Below are 21,231 nucleotides of genomic sequence, written 5' to 3'. Positions count from 1 at the left end.
TCTTTTCCTGCTGGAGGAGAGCGTTTGGACTCGGTCCTCTCAGCCTATCAGAGGATTTCCAGAGAGCGAATCAAACTGAACTTGGAGCCAGTCAGAGAGTCTCTCCGTTATTAGAGCTAACAGGAGGAGACAGCACTCAACTCAGCGCTGTGATTTACTCTCTGGCTGCACACGATCCACCACATTTATGTCATTTTCTACATTTCAACTCCACTTTAACAGATTTCAGAGGAAACAAAGTGGAACATGTGCTGTGTTTGTGCCACTGGGTCAAATAAATCACTTCTTATTTCTCTATAAACTGTGTCTGTCCCTGCTGTTCTTGTTGTTATGTGTTGGTTTGTTTTTGTGTTTGTCTGAGCTGCTTTATGTTTATGTGCATTTATCTACTCGTAATGACATGTGGTAGGCTATATGAGAAAGAACAGAAACTGTCCTCCTCTATCTTTGTTACACATATTTATATCCCTCCATTTATGTCTCTTCAGCGTCTCGCTTTATATTTTCAGCATTGGGGAAGCTACAGCGTAGAAAAACATCATTGCCGACATGATTCATGCCTTTTTTCAAAGAGTTCTGGATCACAATATAATGGTAAAATAAAATTCATATTATATAGGTCTTTTTTGAGTAGTTAAATTACAAAAAAATGACCCCAAAATAATACTTGACGCAGCACAAAATATGAATGTAGTTTAACTAGCAGCAGGTTACAGCTCTGTAGTTCAACTACATGTAGTTTAAGTCTCCCCAACACTGTATATTTGTATTTATCTTTATTTTATTTCAAGTTTTTGTGAAATGAAAAACCCAATAAAGATATTGAACAGAAATTCAAACTCTTTACTTTAAATTGTTGTCTGATATTGTCATTTCAACCAAACAATAAAAGTCTGGAACTAAAATAGATCATTATAATGTAAATGTAACTTTTTCTTCTTATTTTTTTACATAGTTGGGATGTTTTTTGTCATTTTATTGTTGAAGCTCATTGAGATTAAAAGAAAAACATGAAGTTCTGCATGAGGCTGCGTTTATACACTGCAAAAACTCTACATCTTTCCAAGAATATTTGTCTTATTTCTTGTCAAAATGTCTCATTTCTAGTCAAAACTAATCTCTTCCCACTTAAAATAAGACTCATCACCCAAAAATGAACTTGTTTTTATATAATTTTCACTTGTTTCAAACTAATTTTCACTTGAAATAAGTAGAAAAATCTGCCAGTGAAAGCAAGTTATTTTGTGTTTGAAGAAAGAAAAACTTGCTCCACTATCAGATTTTTCTACTTATTTCAAGTGAAAATCTGCTTGAAAGAAGTAAAAAGTGTCTAAAAACAAGCTGCTTTTTATGTGATGAGTCTGATTTTAAGTAGAATGAGATTTGTTTTGACTAGAAATGAGACATTTTGATGAGAAATAAGACAAATATTCTTGGTAAGATTTTGAGTTTTTGCAGTGTAGTACTGTACACACACGAGTGCAGTAATGGATCAATATGTAACACAACCAAACCTAAAACATTATGCAGTCAGGTGACAGACACACACCTGTATGCACACACACACACACCTCACACACAGACACACACACACCTGTCTCCACTTTGATGGCGGCCATGCGAGTGGCTCAGCTCGGTCTCAGAGCAGCGTGACCGATGCTGCTTCATGTGCGTGACGCCTCCTCCTGCATGCTCGCTGTGTGTTCTCTGTGTGTGCGTGAGGAGCGTCGGGCGTGTCTACACCTCATCTGCTGTTGCATGCGGAGAGCGCGGTGCGTCAGACAGCCAATGCACTCAGAAGGTCAGTTCTGTGTAGAGCTGTAGCTCACTGGAACAGTCCCCCCCCGCCCCCCACACTGGATCACAACCACTGGAATGTCCAGTTTTAAAATGAAACTGAGAGAAGCTGTGTTTCCTCATAATATCATGTTGCAATAGACTACTATTAAATTAAACAATCATGTTAAAGGGACAACCAGGAGTTTTGTTAAAGCGAAGTGTTTTCTCACTACATTTATGAGCCTCCGCACCGTGAAATTCTTTGACCGGTGCAAGACAGACTCATGTTTTCATTCATCAAGAATTAAAGTCAGAGGTTGGAAGACGATCACATACCGTCGTAGTTCCCACCATAAACGGAGATTCATACGGCGGCGTTATTCTCATGACTCGCCACGAAACCGAAAGTAAAGAAACGCTGGTCGGCTCGCCCAGCATTTCCACCACCACTAATAATAACAAAATAACCATAGAGACAAAACCATAGATTTATCTAAAATGGACCATTAACAAGTGGTAACGGAGATTCATCCACAGACTTTTTTATTACCAAATAGAAACTCCTCGTTGTCCCTTTAAGTTGAATTTAAGCATGTTAATACACCTGCATTGAACATTTATGCTTTAGGTTATCTCATGTAAACTCTTCTATAATCATGTAACTATTTGATAATCATGTAAAAAACTATATTACTACTCCTCTAGATCATGTTAAAGCAGAAGTAAGTGATATATTTGTGTTAATCTAAGTCTTAAATAGTTATATCTTCCGACAGCAATCACTTACATAGAGGGCCCTAATTTCTTGGCGCAACTCATGGGGGCGCAGCGAGGCGAGCCCTGCCGCAGCCGGCGCAGTGGCATTTTCCTCCAGTGCAACAAGGTGCGCAGCGGATTCGGTAAATTGGTAGACTGCTGTGTGCCGAGATGGGAGTGGTCGCGCAGCAGGGGGAGGTGTCGACAGATTCACCGTGGCGCAGTGACAATTTGTTGCCGATAGGCCGCGCGGAGAGTGCGCCGAAAGCTCGCCAGCTCCAACCTGGTCTACTCTCAGCGCAAGGCGAAGCACAGCCAGCGGACTGGTGGTTTGACTGTCCAGCTGCAGTGCAGACACGTCACCAAGACCTCACAGGCAGATTTCCACAGTTCCAGGCACATTTAAATGCAATTAACAATCACAATAACCCCTATTTATTGTAACTATCTGAATCAGCACATACACGTATATCTATATCGATTGTCCCGTCACACTGATGACAGATCAAAGGCTGTCGGCAGCGTAATGGAAACTCAGCCTGACTGAATGAACACAGATGAAACCAGGGAGGGACTGAGACAGCCGTGGATGTCCCAAGAGCAGGTGTTGACACTACACACTGTGCCGTTGCAGATTATCAGCTATTTATTTATTTATTTACTTATTGATTTATTAGGGGCCAGCGCCGCATCGTCACGCGACCATAACAAATAAAACTGAAATGCCTCCGTTACGCACAGCTGTTTGTTTATGTTGTGATCTGTGCACACGTGTTTAGATATAGATAGATAGATAGATAGATAGTATAGATAGATAGATAGATAGATAGATAGATAGATAGTATAGATAGATAGATAGATAGATAGATAGATAGATAGATAGATAGATAGATAGATAGATAGATAGATAGATAGATAGATAGATAGATAGATAGATAGATAGATAGATAGATAGATAGATAGATAGATAGATAGATAGATAGATAGATAGACCTGCTCCCTCCTCCTCCCTCCTCCCTCCCAGACTACTTTTGCATCATCAGCCCGTGAGGTCTGTTCGCGCGACCGGACACTGCCAGCTTGGACCGGACCAGAACATCAGTTTCTTCCCGTCTCACTTGCTCTGACAGATTGAGAGCTGTTGCCCAGTAAAAAAAAAACAAAAAACAAAACACACACACCCCTTTTCCATTAATAAAGACACTTATATTTAGTAACCTATATCTAAACACGTGTGCACAGATCACAACATAAACAAACAGCTGTGCGTAACGATGCATCACGGAGCGTCTCTCTTTTTCTTTTTTCTTTAGAATTGACCTGAGATGGAGATGTTAATATCTGCTCACTATGATGCCAGGCTGATTGTGGTTTGCTGTGAGAGATGATAGTTTATTTGTTTTCAGTTTTATTTGTTATGGTCGCGTGACGATGCGGCTCAATAAATCAATAAGTAAATACATAAATATAGCAGATAATGGTGTAGTGTCAACACAGCAGTAATCCATCCTCATCTTTCATCTGTGCAGCCTTTGATCTGTCATCAGTGTGACGGGACAGTCGATATAGATGTGCTGAATGTCTATGCTGTAATCTGTAGGTGCTGATTCACATCTTCTCTTCCACGGTGAAATCAAACGTCTGCCTTGCGCGCGCGGCGGATTTAAAGGCGAGGAGAGGAGCTCATTTGATTGGTGAAGATCTGACTCGGCTGTGTCAAACCCACTCCACGCCTTCTCTCCTCCCTCTATGCCATTTGCGCCGGTGGGAGGGAAGTAGGCGGGATGCGCTCCGCTGCGTCTCGAAGGAAAATCACAATCTGCTCCTGACCACTCCCCGTTGGCGGAGCGAAGGCGAAGCGCAGGCCTGATCCCCTCCGCCTGCACCTAGTTCTACGAAAGTAGAGCCCTGTGTGTTTGGACTGAAACACGGGTCTGTCAGTCACTCTGCTCTGCTCTGAGCCCAGGAGAAAACATTTATCGTATCCTACAGTTTTTATCCAATGAGGAGAGAGAACGGCATGCAGGGCTGTGTGTGCAGCCAAGGGACGCCGTGAATGTGGTGACGTAGGGACGAGGACTGTTATGGTGCGTTCAAGGAAACTCGTATTTTTCCGACCTGTGAAGTGGTACCAGTTCGATCTGGTACGAGTTCACGGGTCAGAAGTTACGAGTGGCCGTTATAGTGACTTTCACAGGTAAAACAGGTCGGAGAAACACGAGTGGGTTGGCTGGAACGCTACAAAGTCGTAAGTTGTGACTTGAAGCTGTAATTTACGATTTCAAAAGCCTGCCTGGAACGCAGCATTAGCCAAAACCACCGGATCGCTTACTTCTGCTTTAACTCATTTACATTGTACTACTTAATATGCATTTCTATAGCCTAATCTTGTTTATATATTCAGGATGAATGATTTTATGTAATTCTTTGTATAAACACTGTATTGTTGGAATAAGTGTTTGATTTAATGTGGAGCCCAGGAAGAATAGTCTCCATCTTTATGTAGACTGGGGATCCATAATAGACCGAATCTCCTTGTTGTTTACATTCTACTTCCGGGTAGAAAACCAGCTGTAATGTGAATGAGATCAATAGTAATGAACCAGAGTTTAGCTATATATCATATTTTTCACGCCCTATCACCGTTTAGACAAATCTGAAATGATTGAAGAAACATTACTATTTCTGTGTGTGTGTTTTGTGTTGCTATGTGTTGTATTTATTCAGTTTGGGGGAATCACAGTGTCTAGAAAGCATCAGTGGCTCAGCTGACAGGGACAGCTAACGGTAGCTAAGCTAACGGTAGCTAAGCTAACAGCAGCAGCTAAGCTAACAGCAGGACGTCAGCTGTTAAAACCCTCCCGTTGTGGGACACCACATGAAACTACTCCAGTTAGCTCAGTCATGTTGGAACTCAGATATCCGCTGGAGAAAATATTTTTTCATGGAGCGTTTATTGAGTCACTGAGTTATTAAAGTTAAACAGGTAGCTAACCGTTAGCCCGGCTAATCTATGATAACCATGACTAATTACAAAAATGTGCACACGTAAATAGTAATGTTTGTCCAATCATTGGTTTTATAAACTTTACAAACATCAGATTAGTCTAAACGGTGATATAGTGACATGAAAAAGTAGATAAATATAGTGAAACTCTCGTCCGTCACTATTGTTCTCATGCTGGTTTTCTACCCGGAAGTAGTTGGAAACAACAAGGAGATTGGTTCTATACAATAAACAACAAACAATGAAGGTAACTGCAGTAACTTCAGACGGACGGCCGCTCTGAATGACATCACCATCGCGGTGTGAAGACGCCTTTTGTCTCTGTGAAACCAAACACACGCACATGGACGACACGATGGACGACACGGCTGTAACTGAGCTGTCATGAGCAGAAGGCGTGTTGTGTTGAACTTCTGTTAGTCTCAGTTTCTCTGCTTCTCGCACGATATCTCCTCCTCCTCCTCCTCCTCCTCCTCATCACTCTGTCTGCGTGAGGCTCGGCTCGGCTCGGCGGCGGCCTCGGCGCTCTGATATCCTATCCTCACGCTGCACTTTTGACCAACAGTCCTGGTGGATAATGGTTTTCAGACTCTTCAAGGTGGCCTGACTGTGAGCCAGAGCTGAAAGTGGAAAGCAAACACGAGTCCTCCCCCCTCTGGTCCCACTTAGCTCCAATGTAAGCTGATTATTCAGGTTCTTAGACGTCTCTGTCAGGCTTTTTCATGTCAGACTCAGAGGAGTTTGTTTTATTCCTGCCCGTCTTTAACCGCTCCGCTCCGCCCCGGGGGAATCTGACTCCACACCACAATACACATATTACATATAATACACATGTTTATCAGAGGTTATACTACATACATGACCAGGTCTGTGTGATGAGCTTAAGCCCTATTCACACGGGACTAGTGTCACCTGGGGACGTCTGGTGATTTGTAAATCCCCCCCCCCCACGTCTGTGTTTCTTGGTGCATTCGCACGGGATAAGTGAAGTCTGTATTTTACTAGAATTTACTGACATTAAGGCTCCGATATGACGTCAAAGCTGCACGTCGTCACATCCGCTGCTGTCACATCCATGTGCCAAGCAAATGTAAACTAGAAAATTTCCTCTGGGGAAATTTTGAAAGGCCCACGGGGCTACTGCCGGTTTTACCATCTCTGTCAACATGGGAATCAAACCCACGATCTTAAGGTCAAGACAGAGCTGATCAGACAGACACATGATCATTTTTCTATAAGCACTGATATGGAGGAGCTGTAATCACATTAGGTTAACTGTGTGTGTGTGTGTGTGTGTGTGTGTGTGTGTGTGTGTGTGTGTGTGTGTGTGTATAATCACATGAAGTTACCTGTGTGTGTTAGAGTGTGGGAGAGGAGTGCGCGCTTCCGCGCGCATTTGTATGTTACCTCTGTGTTTTGATGTGTGTGTGTGTCTGTAACTGTAATCACATGAAGCTGGTTCTAGAGTCTGTGTGTGTGTGTGTCTGTGTGTGTGTGTGTGTGTGTGTGTGTGTGTGTGTGTGTGTGTGTGTGACTATGAGCTGCATCCTGTGTCAGTCTGATTTAGCTGTGTCTGTGTTTATAAACATTTAAACGAGCGCCAGGTGGATTGTTTATGAAGTTAACGAGCTCTGGCCTGAGAATCAGATGTTACCACGGCAACTCGAGGTAGTTACCACGGCAACTCGAGGTGGTTACCACGGCGATAGGGGCCCCTGCAGGCTGAGACAGACAGAAACGTGGAGAAAAACAGCCATTTTCTGCCTCTAAACCGGTCTCACATTTAGGCCTAGCATGACAAAACGGTAACTCCTATCAGAACAAAACACAGATCAACGTTGCTCTAAGGACTTACTGAAAATTTTGGTACGATTTGGTGTTTCTACAGTAAATATTTTGGCGACGCTGGCAGTTTTAAAACATCAGGCCGTTCTGCTTCTCTCAGAAAATCTTTGTATTGGAGTCAATGAGGAGCAGAGACAGACGTGGCCGCACTCAGAGGCTTAGGGGCCGTGTCCACCAGACGTGTTTTCAGCCTCTGGGCGTCTACTTTCTATTTAAACCCTGTTGTGTCGGCGCTCACAGCGCTCAGCGCCCTCGGCGGTAAAACGCCCTCGGCGCTTACTTCTTTTTGTCGCGGCGCTCAGAGCGCTTCCAGTTGAAATCTGTTCAACTTTTAGAACTGACCAATCAGAATCAAGAAGGGGCGGGACATACGTTACCACAGCAACAACCGGAGACGTGGCTCGGTTTATATCATGAAGGTAGGTCGACCTCAGGGTCCATGTCAAAAGCTGCTGCTAATGCTGTTGTGTATTTCTGACACTCGTTGTAGTGTTTACATTAAACAAGGCAGGAACACGGAAGTGTCAGAGGACTCGTTTTGTAACCTAGCAACAGCTGCATTCTGTAACCTAGCAACAGCGGTGTTCTGACGAGGGAGAGAGAGAGAGCGCTAAGCGCTGGGAAAGCAGCGCTGAGAGCGCTGAAAACGCGTCTGGTGGACACAGCCCCTTATTCTGTAAATTCTGTAAGTCTCTCTGATATTTTGAGCACATGATGAGAAACAGAACAAGTGTGTCTACAAATTCTGAAAAAATTATGTGTGTAGAGTGTAAATTGTGGCCGGGCCGAGTTTGGAAAGAGAAAAAATCTGGAGTTTTTCTGGCCTCTCTCCCACTCTAACCGATGATGTCACACACTCTGACACGAACATTCCATGCAATACACACCCATTATAATCTCATAATTTCTCCAAAAATGATCATGGTCATTGATCAGGGATTGATCAAAAACTATATGACCTATCAAAACGTGGAGTAATACGCCAATACACAAGACTTGTATCTACTGTTTAAAGTTTAAATGGAGTCTCTAGGTGAAAGTATGCCTGAGCAGTAGACGTTTGTTAAACTCCAATGATTGGTCTTTTTCGCTCTTTTTTTTTTGCCCGTCCCATTGACTTACATGCAAAATTTTGAGCAGTTTTTCGTAAACTGTTGAGAAAAGTAATAGCACACCGATCCCGATCAAACCGCACGTTTTGATATATAATATGTCTAGTAGCAAACCGAAATTTGGTACTGATCCCTCAGTGCCCGGTGCGATGGCCCGTGGCCCTAATAAAATGTCAAAGCAGCAACGTGACTTCACAACAGTGCAGTTGTTGTCACGATAACGGGCCGTCATGGCATCTGTATTAAACCTGTTGCATGTCATCCATCTCAATATCCTCCGAAATTTTGCTATTTTTATGGATCTGAGCTGTTTATTTAAATGGGTCTCCAGCACCGATACCAGCCCGTGTTTGCTCCGCTCACAATTTCCACCGCATTTGTTTCACAGTATGGTTTCAACCGGGGAAGAAGTAGAAAAGGCGCGCAATAAAAACAACAAAAACAAAAAATGCCCCTCAATTACTGAGATGCAGATTGACACTGGACTAGTTTTACCACGGGTCGTCGGTCTTTGGTGAAATATAGTAGCCTAGGTCATTTGCGGGGGAATTTTTACTTTACAAATGACTGACATGGCGCATTCACACGGGATTAAGATCACAGACGTCCTCCGCAATTATTACTAATCACCAGAGGTCCCCAGGTAAAACTGATCCCGTGCGAATAGGACTTTAGTCTCCTCTATCATATCACATGCGTTATTCTGGACGGTGTTATTCAGCGTCCCATGTGGCCTCGGTGTGTGAGTCGACCACAGAAACATATTTCCTCTACCGGCCTCTCTCAGTCTCTGTGGTTTCGGAGCAGCCGAGGACTCGATTCCTCCGTGTTGTTATTGGACAACAGGAAAAGTGAAATTAAATATTGTAATGCCTTGGTGATATCTTTCACTGCTTTGGAATTTGCTGCGTAAACAGCCAATAATATCTCAATCAGATGGTGGACAGCGGATCCCTGTGAGGTCGTGGTGGCCGTTGGACCGGCAGTCTGACTGATGAGTTCCTCTGGATGAGTTCCTCTGGATGAGTTCCTCTGGATGTCTCTCTGGGTCTCTGGTCTCAGCTTGTTGATGTGAAACTAACATGAAGTGAAAACATCCTGCAGCATGGCAGCGCAGGAGGAAATACAGATCAATCACTTTGCTTTCCTTCGGTTCACTACAGAGATCGCTGCTCTGCGCTGCTCTGCGACTGTGCAGTCGGTTCATTCTTCATCTTCTGTCTGTTTGTGTTTGTTTTGCTAAGCAGCTGTGTCGACCACGCAGTCGCACATCTGTAAGCAATCCAGCAGGACCGTTGAAAACACTCGAATGTTACAGCGAAGCAGCGAAGCTTCTTGTGGTCACTTGGTTTCTAAGTAGGGGAGAGTGGGGTAATGTGAGACACCCCCTGTATCTAGAAAACGGAACACATTTTTGGTCATGTGCATAGGCGGCGCTATCAATAGGCTAAGGGAAGCTTAGCTTCCCCTAGATTGTCACAGAAAATGAATCATCACAAATAATAAAATGAAAAAATAAAATAATGTTTTTTTTTTCGTTGTTGTTTTTAAATTATATTTTAGAAAGAGGTGGGAAATACATTAAAACACACATTTTTAAAGTATTATCTATGTCGATGGTTTATTTATTTTTTATTTCAGTGGTATTTGACTGGTTACCTGCGTCATTAAGTACACACGGCGTAGCTACAACGCGCAGCGTAGAAGCTTACCCCTTTGCCTCGCTATGCTACTGTAGTCACTGACAGTCCAGCGAAATTAAAAGAAAAAAGCCCGGTAAAACGGACATTAGAAGGTTTTTGAATATCAAAATTGACGAGTCCGAGAGTCCCATGAAGCAGCAGCAATGAAGCCGACCACGATGCTTCCACGACCGGCTGCCGCCTTCTCTCCTGCCACTGGCCTCCATGATGACACCGGCTGCCCCCCCCCGGATACCGGCCACTGCCCGCGAGTCACCGGTCTACCTCCGGACAGCCGCGCCCCCCCCGAACACCTGCGCACACCCTCCTCCAGTCACTGGCCTAAGTTACGTCCAGACAGCAGCCCCGACCGCCCGGACACCTGCTGCCTCCCTCCTCCAGTCACCGGCCTACCTCTGGACACCTGTGTGAGCGCACATTCTCACAGGAGTTGCGCAACTGGATGAGGACAATGGCACAGCAGATACTGTCAACTCTGTTGCTTCTGTACATCGAGAGCGACAACTAAGAGGATTTAAACCTGAAGAAATAGTTGAAAAATATGACACAAACGCCCCGTGGCGTGCTGCTTAGGGTAAGAACATTGATTAGGTTAATTATGGGCCACTACAACAGCAAAAAAAAAAACAACAAAAAAAAAAACAAGTAGAGAATGAAAGGAATCATTCTGCTGCATCTCAGTTTGATGAACATCAAAACTATATAGGCTACAGTATATCTGCCTGGGTAAAGACTTTTTTTTCTTTTTCTTTTTTTTTTTTGTCCCGTAGCTTCCCCATTCCTTCTGCCCTAGCGCCGCCTATGGTCATGTGACCATTATGTTTTCAAGCCCCTTCCATTTCCCCATGGCCATGAAGGAGAGGACCTCATGATGCTGTAGAAAGCATGTTTTTTTTCACAAAAATATGATTTTTGCATGTAAAAGTAAATTTTCTTGCTGTCAACTGTTGATTCAGGTAGAAAAACTTCTATGATACATGATGATGAACTACCAACACATAAAACCATGTGATGATGCTGGCTGAAAATTAGCCTGAACTTCTAAGAGAGGTCGTTTTTTCTAAAATGGGAGAGAAAAGAATCTCGTCCCCCAAGCCAGAAATCTCGCGTGATCAAACATGATCTGTAGCCGCACTGCTTTGTTATGCTAGGTGCTCTCAGTCAGCTCGTTTATTTATTGGTTAATTAACTCAATTTTAGTCACATTCCACTTCCGCTCCCCCCACACACAAGAGGACTTTTGATCAAAATGGTCACATTGTCAGGTCCTACAATCTGACCTCCAGACTATCTAACTGGTTCTATCTGTCATTTAAATGTTAATTAACTGTTGTATTTGATTTTGTTCTTGAGTCACTTTGTGTTGAGAAAATAAAAGTGCTTAATTGACCAATCCCCATGATTCTGTTACTAGTCTGACATTAGATCTGGGATGTGTGGTTGTCAAGCTGTCAGGACTCTAACTGTTACAACATGTGTTGTTATGGTAGTTTCACAGTGGAAAAAGTAAGTGGATCAGTTTACCCCATTGATTTCTCTAGTCTGTCTCAGTTTACCCCTGAGCTGGGGTAAAGTGAGACACAAGACCACTTTTTTTTTAAAACAATCATATTTTCACTGCCCTTCGTTCCCTTCTAATGGGAAATGTGTAAATTTTACTGATGAATAATTTTAGCTCGCTTAGAGGGGAGCAAATGTAAAAAGTGTCTCACTTAACCCCACTCTCCCCTAAGATCAGTTTAACGTGGCTTCAAACGCTTTCACTTAGTTCAGCACGAAACTAGAGCCATAAAACACTGTTTATAAGGTTAACGGCTCAGCAAGCAGCTCTGCAAACGCTTCCACAGTTAGTTACTGCTTCACACACACACACACACACACACACACATATATTTACATACAGTGTATGAGAGAGGAAGCACAAAGGTAACAGAAGTGGAGGTCCAGACTGCATCGTGATCATTTCTGGGGATTTGAGTGAAGCTCTTTTAAAGCTGCTTCATCATCGTTACGTGCTAATTAGCAGCTACGCTAACATCACAGTGACAGTGATGATGATATTATTTTGTGAGTGGTTGAACAGCTGTTGAACATCTTCATGCTGGTGGAGACAGAGAGATTCTTCTGGTCAGTCCACAAGGCAGTTTTATCTGTATAGCCCGTTTCTACCACCAGTTTGTCTCAAAGGGCTTTACATCCCATCATAACAACATCCTCTGTCCTTAGACCCTCACATCCAAAACTCCATGCAAAACCCTTTTAACAGGAAAAAACCACATGCAAAAAGGGGGCAGCTGCTTCACCCGGCTGGTTCTTTGCTAAGGTGCGTGAGGCATCAAAAACCTCCAAACTGAAGAAAAGGATCTCCGCACACTTACATCTATACAATTTCACTTTATTAAAGCAGAAAAAACAAAAATCTTCGCACATCTATTTCTTAGGCAGGTGCGTCGGAGGGTGACAATTAAGTCCAAATTAGAAAAAGAAGAGTTCCCGGCCGCACACATGGCCAACTTGCAGAATTTATTGTATTGCAACATTTCAAGGTCACCGAAACGTCGCAATACAATGAATTCTGCAAGTTGGCCATGTGTGCGGGAACTTTATTAAAGCAGCAGTGAGCGATCCGGTGGTTTTGTCTAACTTCCTGTCAGCCGATGGAGTTAGCAGCCCCCGCCCTCGTCATGGATCTATTGGTCCTCGTCCCTACGTCGCCACATTCAGGCGCATCCCTTGGCTGCACACACAGAGAGGACTGCCCCTTTATGCCGTTCTCTCTCCTCATTGGATAAAGGTTGTAGGATACAAGGAAAGTTTTCTCCTGGGCTCAGAGCAGAGCAGAGTGACTGACAGACCCGTGTTTCACTGCAAAAACTCAAAATCTTTCCAAGAATATTTGTCTTATTTCTAGTCAAAACTAATCTCTTTCCTCTTAAAATAAGACTCTTCACCTAAAAATTAACTTGTTTTTAGATCATTTTCACTTGTTTCAAACTAATTTTCACTTGAAATAAGTAGAAAAATCTGCCAGTGAAAGCAAGTTTTTTGTGTTTGTAATAAGAAAGAAAAACTTGCTCCACTATCAGATTTTTCTACTTATTTCAAGTGAAAATCTGCTTGAAAGAAGTAAAAAGTGTCTAAAAACAAGCTACTTTTTAATGTGATGAGTCTGATTTTAAGTAGAATGAGATTTGTTTTGACTAGACATTACATAAATGAGTCATTTTGACTGTTAAGATGTTGAGTTTTTGCAGTGTTCAGACCAAACACTCTATAGAAGTGATTGCTGTCGGAAGATACAACTATTTAAGACTTAGATTAACACAAACATTCCGCTTACTTCTGCTTTAAAGGCTGAGCTTTCGGTCTCAGACGACCACTTAGCCTTTAATAAAGTGAAATGAGATCTAAGTGTGCGGAGATCCTTTTCTTCAACAGGGAAAAACCAACCAACCTGGTGAAAAGGTTTCACCGTTCACAGCGTTTAACTTTCCTAAACTTCTGCAGACACTCCTGCAAACACCCTGATGAGTGGGTGTTTTATCGTTTCATAGGCCTACATGTTTGTGTAGCAGTAGTAAACCTTTATTTAACCAGGCAAAAATAGCTAAGAATACATTCTTATTAAGGCAATGGCCTGGTAGGAGGTGAAAGACCTCCTAAGGGCAAGGGAGAGGGCGAGTATAACATTAAAATATAGACAATAAAAGCACATATGACAACAGTGACACAAAAGAAAAGAAGAATAGAGACAGTAGGCCTAACATAACGGAATGACATAACACAAAGTGACAGTTAATTTGACGCACAGTGACATACAACAATCAAAGGGCAACTTAGGCTTTGATCAAGCATCGCCCATAAATGAAGTCCTGGTAGTGACCTTATAACCAGCTGTGTCACCCTGTGTTCGGCTTACCTCTGATGAAGACGCACGCTGCGTCCAAACGTTAGGTGTTGTGCACCTTCATTAAACTTCTGCATTATATCGAGTGCTCCAGTTGTTTCTTTTGGGTTTAGTCCTCTGTGAAGTGACATAATAATGATTGTTAATATATCTGTAAACAGTTAATTAATGCTTAATAATGTACTAACTAACGTTAATTAAGGGACCCTTATTGTCAAGTGTTACCAAAAAACCTGCTCAGTTGCTCTTTAAATCAGCCAAAGAGAAATAAAATGACTGTGAAGGCCGTGTTAACTATTGATTGATTGATTGATTGATTGATTGATTGATTGATTGATTGATTGATTGATTGATTGATTGATTGATGCATTGATGTATTGATTGGGGCGTGATATTGTATAATGTCTGCTTGAAATGAGTGAATGAGTGTGAATGTAGGAATGAATGAAGGTGTAGGTCGCAGATCATTGATTGTTTGACTTATTTATTGATGCTTCTTATGGTACATGCTTGTTTTTTACTTGTCATTGTTTATATGATGCTACTGTCATTATTAGTTTTTATTTTTTTTACTGTTTACGTTTAACTCTTTCGCGACCATCGACGAGTTAACTCGTCAAAACCGTTTTTTTACAGATTAGGATAATAGACACTCTGAGGTCCCTGTGTGTGAATATGGTTCCTCTGATATGTAAAACTGTTTTAAACTACAATCAAAACATAATGTTTTTTATAAACTGTGTGATCTTGGTTTTGTTTGAGTAATCGTTCTCCTTGAACGCTGCTGTGGGGACAGCGTGCAGCGCTGTGCGGCTGTCGGCCACACTGCAGAGTAGCGGTAAAATGAGCCGATTGCCACCTAACACAAAAGTGCGTTTTTCTCTGAAACTAGAGCGGGAGCTCCGTTTTTGGAGAAACCCAGCTCTCTTCTTCTCCTTCGTACTCACGAACGAAACGGCGGAAAAACTCGCCGTTTTTTCGAGGAGCACGTTGGAAAGTCACTCTTCAACCACGTGAAAACCTTTTGTTTCTAGGTGATGTACAGAGTTCGCTTCCACGTGAGAAAAAAGGTAAAAAAAATAGCCAAAAACATGCGGTCCGGAGCGGATGTGCTGAGGAATTAGTGTGGTCGCGAAAGAGTTAATAAAGTGAAATTGCATAGATCTAAGTGTGCAGAGTTCCTTTTCTTTAACAGGTAAAACCCAACCAACCTGGTGAAAAGGTTTCACCGTTCACAGCGTTTAACTTTCCTAGACTCCTGCAGACAACACCCTGATGAGTCTGGACTTGTGTTTTATAGTTTTATAGGCCTACGTGTTTGTGGATTGTGAGAAGATTGTGACCTGACGGCAAATCTTTAAAAAGATTCACATTAAAAGGTAATTGCCGTTTTTTACGATCTGGACCTTATCTCTATCATAAAATCCAATCATTTACTCAGCCAGATAACTTTGGTGTCATTACAAGTCGACTCACTAAAGCTCCGGCTAGTTGAGATAAAAATGGACCTGAATGCCGAAGCAGAATGATTATTATCAGAATGAGCCGCGCGGCGCTCAGAGATGACATCATCCAGGTCAGAGGTCAGTAGGTCAACCCATAGACATATAAAGAGTAGACGCCGCATCGAACGCTGCGCCGCGAGAAATGCGGCCGCCATCTTGAAGCGGTCGTTCTACTCAGTGGAGCAGCAGAAGTAACAGGATGCAGAGCACCGAGCAGCAGATTATTTCTGTTCTAATCAGCAGAAAACCATGGAAAACAGCTGCTCTGGGGATTACTGTTCACTAATAAGACTGAACATTACTGTTGGTTGTATTTTGTGAATCGAATATTTATTTATTTATTCTCTCTCCTCCCTCTCTCTCTCTGACCTGATATGAATTGATTCTCTGGTTTATATATTTTTTTATTTTCTCTAACATATAGCTTTTGGCCCAATTCCGATTCTATTTTTCATCCCTACCCCTCCCCCTAGCCCTACCCCTACCCCTACCCCTACCCCTAGCCCTTAACCCTTGCCCTTGAAACGGAGCTACAAGGAGTAGGGTAGAAAGTCAACCCCTACGAATTGGGACACCACTTCAACAATCACATGCGTCATCAGTCGTCTCTGCTGCTTTCACATAAGCAGACGTGACGAGCTTTTGCCACAAATCCTCTATTCAGAACTACGTTAACTTAATAAAATAAAATAAAATTTAATGAAGACTGATTGGTTCATTGTAAAACATTTATTTATTGATGTAAATGTGGTGATTTCTGTATGTAGGCTCCAGATCCCCCAGGCAGTGCTGCTCCTGTGTCCAAAACACATGAAGCTTCACTTTTAATTCAAACAAATTAATGCAACAATTGTTACATTTCATCAATGAGACCAGCATTTATCTCCTAAAAAGAATGTAACTACGCGGCGGTAAACCTTTAAAACCCTGCGGGTAAGTTAATTAGCGGTCGTCTTTTCTACCGGGATGATGACGGAGGTTGGCCGGCCGACCAGCTCTCTGGACGGGTGGTGTCTCTGTGACGAGCCGCTGATCTGCTCCAACGTGGAGCTTCACTTCTCCCAAAAACATGGGAGCAAACGTCTAAACAGCCTCATGTGGATAAACCCACCGCACATTGGGGATCTAAACAGCTACTTTCTCTCATGAAAAAATATTAAAACTTAACAAAATGATGTAATAACAGCGCTACAGTGAGAAATAAAACAGCTGCCGGTTGCCGCAAGATGCATTCTGGGAAACTTGCCATAGCCCTCGGTCCGTAGTGTGCCCCTGAAAAATCTCCGTTTCGAGGGCGAGATAGCCAGACCACTTCCCCCTAACCCTCATCTGAACCAGAATTGGGACACCCCTACCACTTCACGTGAACACGCAAAACGAAGGGTTAGGGCCAAGGGCTCTAGGGCTGAGGGGAGAATCGGAATTCGGCCTTTATCTCTATATATTTATTCATTACAGGAATGCTGCTCTCTGATCAGTTGCTGCTCTCTACGGGCTGTTATTTCCATAGACATATATACATGGTTATTTCTGTATAATGAATGGTCGTCAAGTGTAACACACCGTTGCTAGGGACGCCGCTCTGATCAGCGCAGCACAGAACACAGTAGACTATGCAGGATATTTACCTTATGTTTCATTTTGACCTTCAGTAAAAAGCTTGGGACTAATAGTGATGTTAGATAAATGACTTGTAACCCTTTACAGAGAGAGTAGAGGCTCCTTCCACATCCTGGCTGAAAACCAAACCTGCTGATCAGATCAGAGCCTGTAGTCCGCCACACAAACACGCCCCATAAACCTATAATATCTTGTTTATGACAGATAAGACTACACACATTGTAACATATATGTGATAATCCATCGATCCAGTTATTGATTATAAAAGGCTTTGTTGAAAACAAATGGGAGGAGGCTCAGCAACACAGCGGAGAAGAGACCAGACATGCAGATGTGCTAAATTATAACATTTATAAATCGATAAAAGTAGTATTTTGATCAAAATTATGTTTCAAATGAATTATTTCACTCGTACGCCGTGTAATAGGTGGGATAATGTTCAGTAAGTTATTGATTAAATGCACTGACACTAGTGAAACTATCAATTGCACCAACCAAACAGATACACTGAGTGGAGCGGGCGACCGGTCCAAGATGGCGGCCCCACCGCTCGTCAGCGCCGATAGGCCCAGCGTTCGATGCGGCGTCTACTCTTTATATGTCTATGGGTCAACCTACAGGCCCCGGATGTTGATAACAGCTAACCCCGGACTCAGAGGGGAATAGCACTAGCCTATCAGAACTAAATACTGGTGAAATGAAGGAGTTTCTCAGCAGATAATGTGTTATTTAGAGGCTGCATTCTGCTGCCCTGTAGACTCCATTATACGGATACGCGCCTCTCGGCTGGAGCTCATTTCATCACAACCACTTGTAATGACACCAAAGTTATCTGGGGGAGGAAATGATCGTGTTTTATGATAGAAATAAGGTCCAGGTTGTAAAAAATGGTAATACCCTTTAACTATCACAATTAGCCTACTCCAGAGGTGTTTAATGAAGGTAAAAATGTAGCAGAGCCACTAAAACCCGGTAACACTTTACAACAAGGGTCCCTTAATTAACGTTAGTTAGTACATTATTAAGCTTGGACCTAACCAACTCACGTATCCCTCCGCCCAGGGTTAGCGCCCGCCGATCAGCAGTTGGTTAGGTCCAAATAAAAACTGTGTTTTTCCTGCACTTTGAAGGGCTGGAAAAAATTATATTATAGTGAACAATGGAACTGTGTGTTTTTTTTTCAGGTAAAACCTCTTTTAGGCTGTGAAAATAGGCCGTTTCTTTGGGTCTGTTCACAACACTGTATGTTGTAAATCTCTGGGCAGGGCTATTATGGGCTGGCGTTGCTAACGGGAGGAGTGCAGAGTCTTCTACTGCAATTGACCTCTGGCTAAGCCCCGCCCCCTCCACTCACTCGGACAAACAGTCAACATTCGGTGACAGTTGCTATGGCAACAGCTGTCACAGTAGAAACATTTCACAGGAGAGACAGAAAGATTAAATATCATCTGGAAGTCACCAAAACTTCACTTAGCTTTACTGCTATGGCTGTCGATAGCGACGGGCTAATTTCTGTTAGCCTGTCTATGGAGTTTTACATTATACGTTAGCATTAAGCTAGCGGACTTTATGCTTAGTTGTGATACTGGCTAACATCTAAACATCTCTGACAATATGTTGCCTCAAATACGTTGTTGACTTAACTTAGAACAGATGTAGACATCCTTGTTAAGTTTATCCAGGTTTAGTTGGTGTTGTGGTCTACTGCATAACTTTATCCAGAGCAGACACTTCTCTGGGTTGAGATGTGGCTTAGGAAAAGGTTAAAAAATCCCCCCCGTGGCCTCTCAGGATACCTAGTGTCAGAGTTGCATGTACCCCATGAACACCGTTTGACCATTTTAAACTTAAAATGTCAAGAAAAAACATATAAAAACCAATGAAAACTGACTAACTGCAATGCATTTCAATGGACGTGGAAGCAGAGAATGTCCGAGTGTATGGGCTAGCTATGAGCACTGTGATTGGCTCATCGCGTTTGGGGGCGTGGCTTAGTCATCGGTCAATTACAGTAAAGTAGCCTACTTATAGGGGCTATTTGTAGATCATACATCCCCACTTAAAAAAAACGCTACTATCCCTTTAACTACTCACACCAGACTAGGCCTACACACACGCTACTACCTGGTGCAGCTGTGAAGGTGTGAGGCGTGAGCGGCGTCTGTGCAGCTCTGAGGTGTCGAGGTCTGTAAACCTGCAGACTAGCGGTGGTCTGGGCCCCCCCCCCCCGCTGCCTTGGCTGCACCCCTGGGCCCCCCCCCCCCCGCTGCCTTGGCTGCACCCCTGGGCCCAGATTGAAAGCAGACGTGTTTGGAGTTCGTTCTCTGAGTTACTACTGTTCAATTGTGATTTACAAGAGTGTGTGAGATATGGAAATCTCTCACGCAACTCTCTCAGATACGGGCTGAGTGGAAGCACATTGTGCAACCCCCCCCGCCCCCCCCCCCCTCCCTGTGGGAAGGGCTAAAGGACTAATCTGTAAACTCATGCTATATCCCTCCATTTGGACACCGCTGCTGTTTATTCACTGTTTTCATCCGCTGTCGTCTTCTCCGGTCAGGGAACGTCGTCCTCCTCCGCTAATGGGAAAAGTCTGGCTCTTCCAGGAGGGGATCAAAATTGAAAAGATTAGAAAACCTTCAAAAAAAGATCATTCGAGCTGTGTCATGGTCCGAGTACAATGCCCCCACACACAAGACCTCTATTTCATCGCTTCGGTCTCCTCCGGTTAACTGAAATTAATTCATTTCATAACGCCTGTGTGATGCATCAAATCATCCATAAAACCAACCACAGACTGTGTGAGCTTGTTCCCGTCTGCGGTCCTCGGTATGCGTATGATACCAGGAAAAAACACCTAATTACTGGGAAAAAAGAAGATTAAATAGAACGAGACTGTCTCTTGCATGCAGAGGGCCGCAGATCTGGAACAAGCTAGATGAGAGCTTGAAGGTGAAGACGTTCATCTCCATTTTCAAGGAAAAGCTAAGAATTAAATTGCTTGATTTATACATATAAACTGCAACCACAGAGCATCTGATCCACAGTAAATTGAATGTAAATCTAATTGCCAACTGTTTTCATATTTACACTGCAAAAACTCTAAATCTTTCCAAGAATATTTGTCTCATTTCTTGTCAAAATGTCTCATTTCTAGTCAAAACTAATCTCTTTCCACTTAAAATAAGACTCATCACCTAAAAATTAACCTGTTTTTAGATCATTTTCACTTGTTTCAAACAAATTTTCACTTGAAATAAGTAGAAAAATCTGCTTGTGCTTGTAATAAGAAAGAAAAACTTGCTCCACTGTCAGATTTTTCTACTTATTTCAAGTGAAAATCTGCTTGAAAGAAGTAAAAAGTGTCTAAAAACAAGCTGCTTTTTATGTGATGAGTCTTATTTTTTAGTAAAATGAGATTAGTTTTGACTAGAAATGACATTTTGACTAGAAATAAGACAAATATTCTTGGTAAGATATTGAGTTTTTGCAGTGTACATGTTTTGAAAAAGCTTCTGTTTAATGTGCTGTATTGTTAGTTTTGTATGTGCTGTATTGTTCTGTGTTGTATGTATCCAGGCTTCCTCAATAAGCTTTCCATAGCTTCAATGGGAGACCGGATTCACACCAAGTAGCCTATGATGTTGTGTGTGTGTGTGAATAAAACAATGTTGAACAACCCCCCCCCCCCAGCAGGTTTAGATGGACGAGTCTCTGCTGGAGGTTTTAATGACACACGGTCCGAGTCACGGGAGTTCAGTTAGTCACTAGAGTTAATGACATTACAACATGTAAACACTTAGAAACAAAGCATTTAGTAACGGGGAATTCACTAAACACATGTTTTTTATAAATTCATGCCTCGTCATATTCCTCAGTGTGTGTGTGTGGGGGGGGGGCGTGAATCACATGTCTACACACTGAGAAACAAACCTGACAACTCATCGTCCAACAAACAAAGACACAACAGTTAGAACACGATTTCTGTTTCACACTG

At 42.7% G+C, this 21,231-nt stretch overlaps 1 pseudogene; it reads left to right on the top strand.

The window, feature by feature from the left end:
* The first annotated feature begins 10,360 nt into the window (after positions 1-10,360).
* Positions 10,361-21,231, top strand: part of LOC146989366 (uncharacterized) — a 25,106-nt pseudogene continuing 14,235 nt past the window's right edge.

Source organism: Trachurus japonicus, chromosome 3 (assembly GCF_045865225.1).
Source record: "Trachurus japonicus isolate A0001 chromosome 3, Traja_1.0".
In the NCBI taxonomy this organism is placed as follows: domain Eukaryota; kingdom Metazoa; phylum Chordata; class Actinopteri; order Carangiformes; family Carangidae; genus Trachurus; species Trachurus japonicus.
This window is presented reverse-complemented; position numbering and strand designations above follow the sequence as displayed.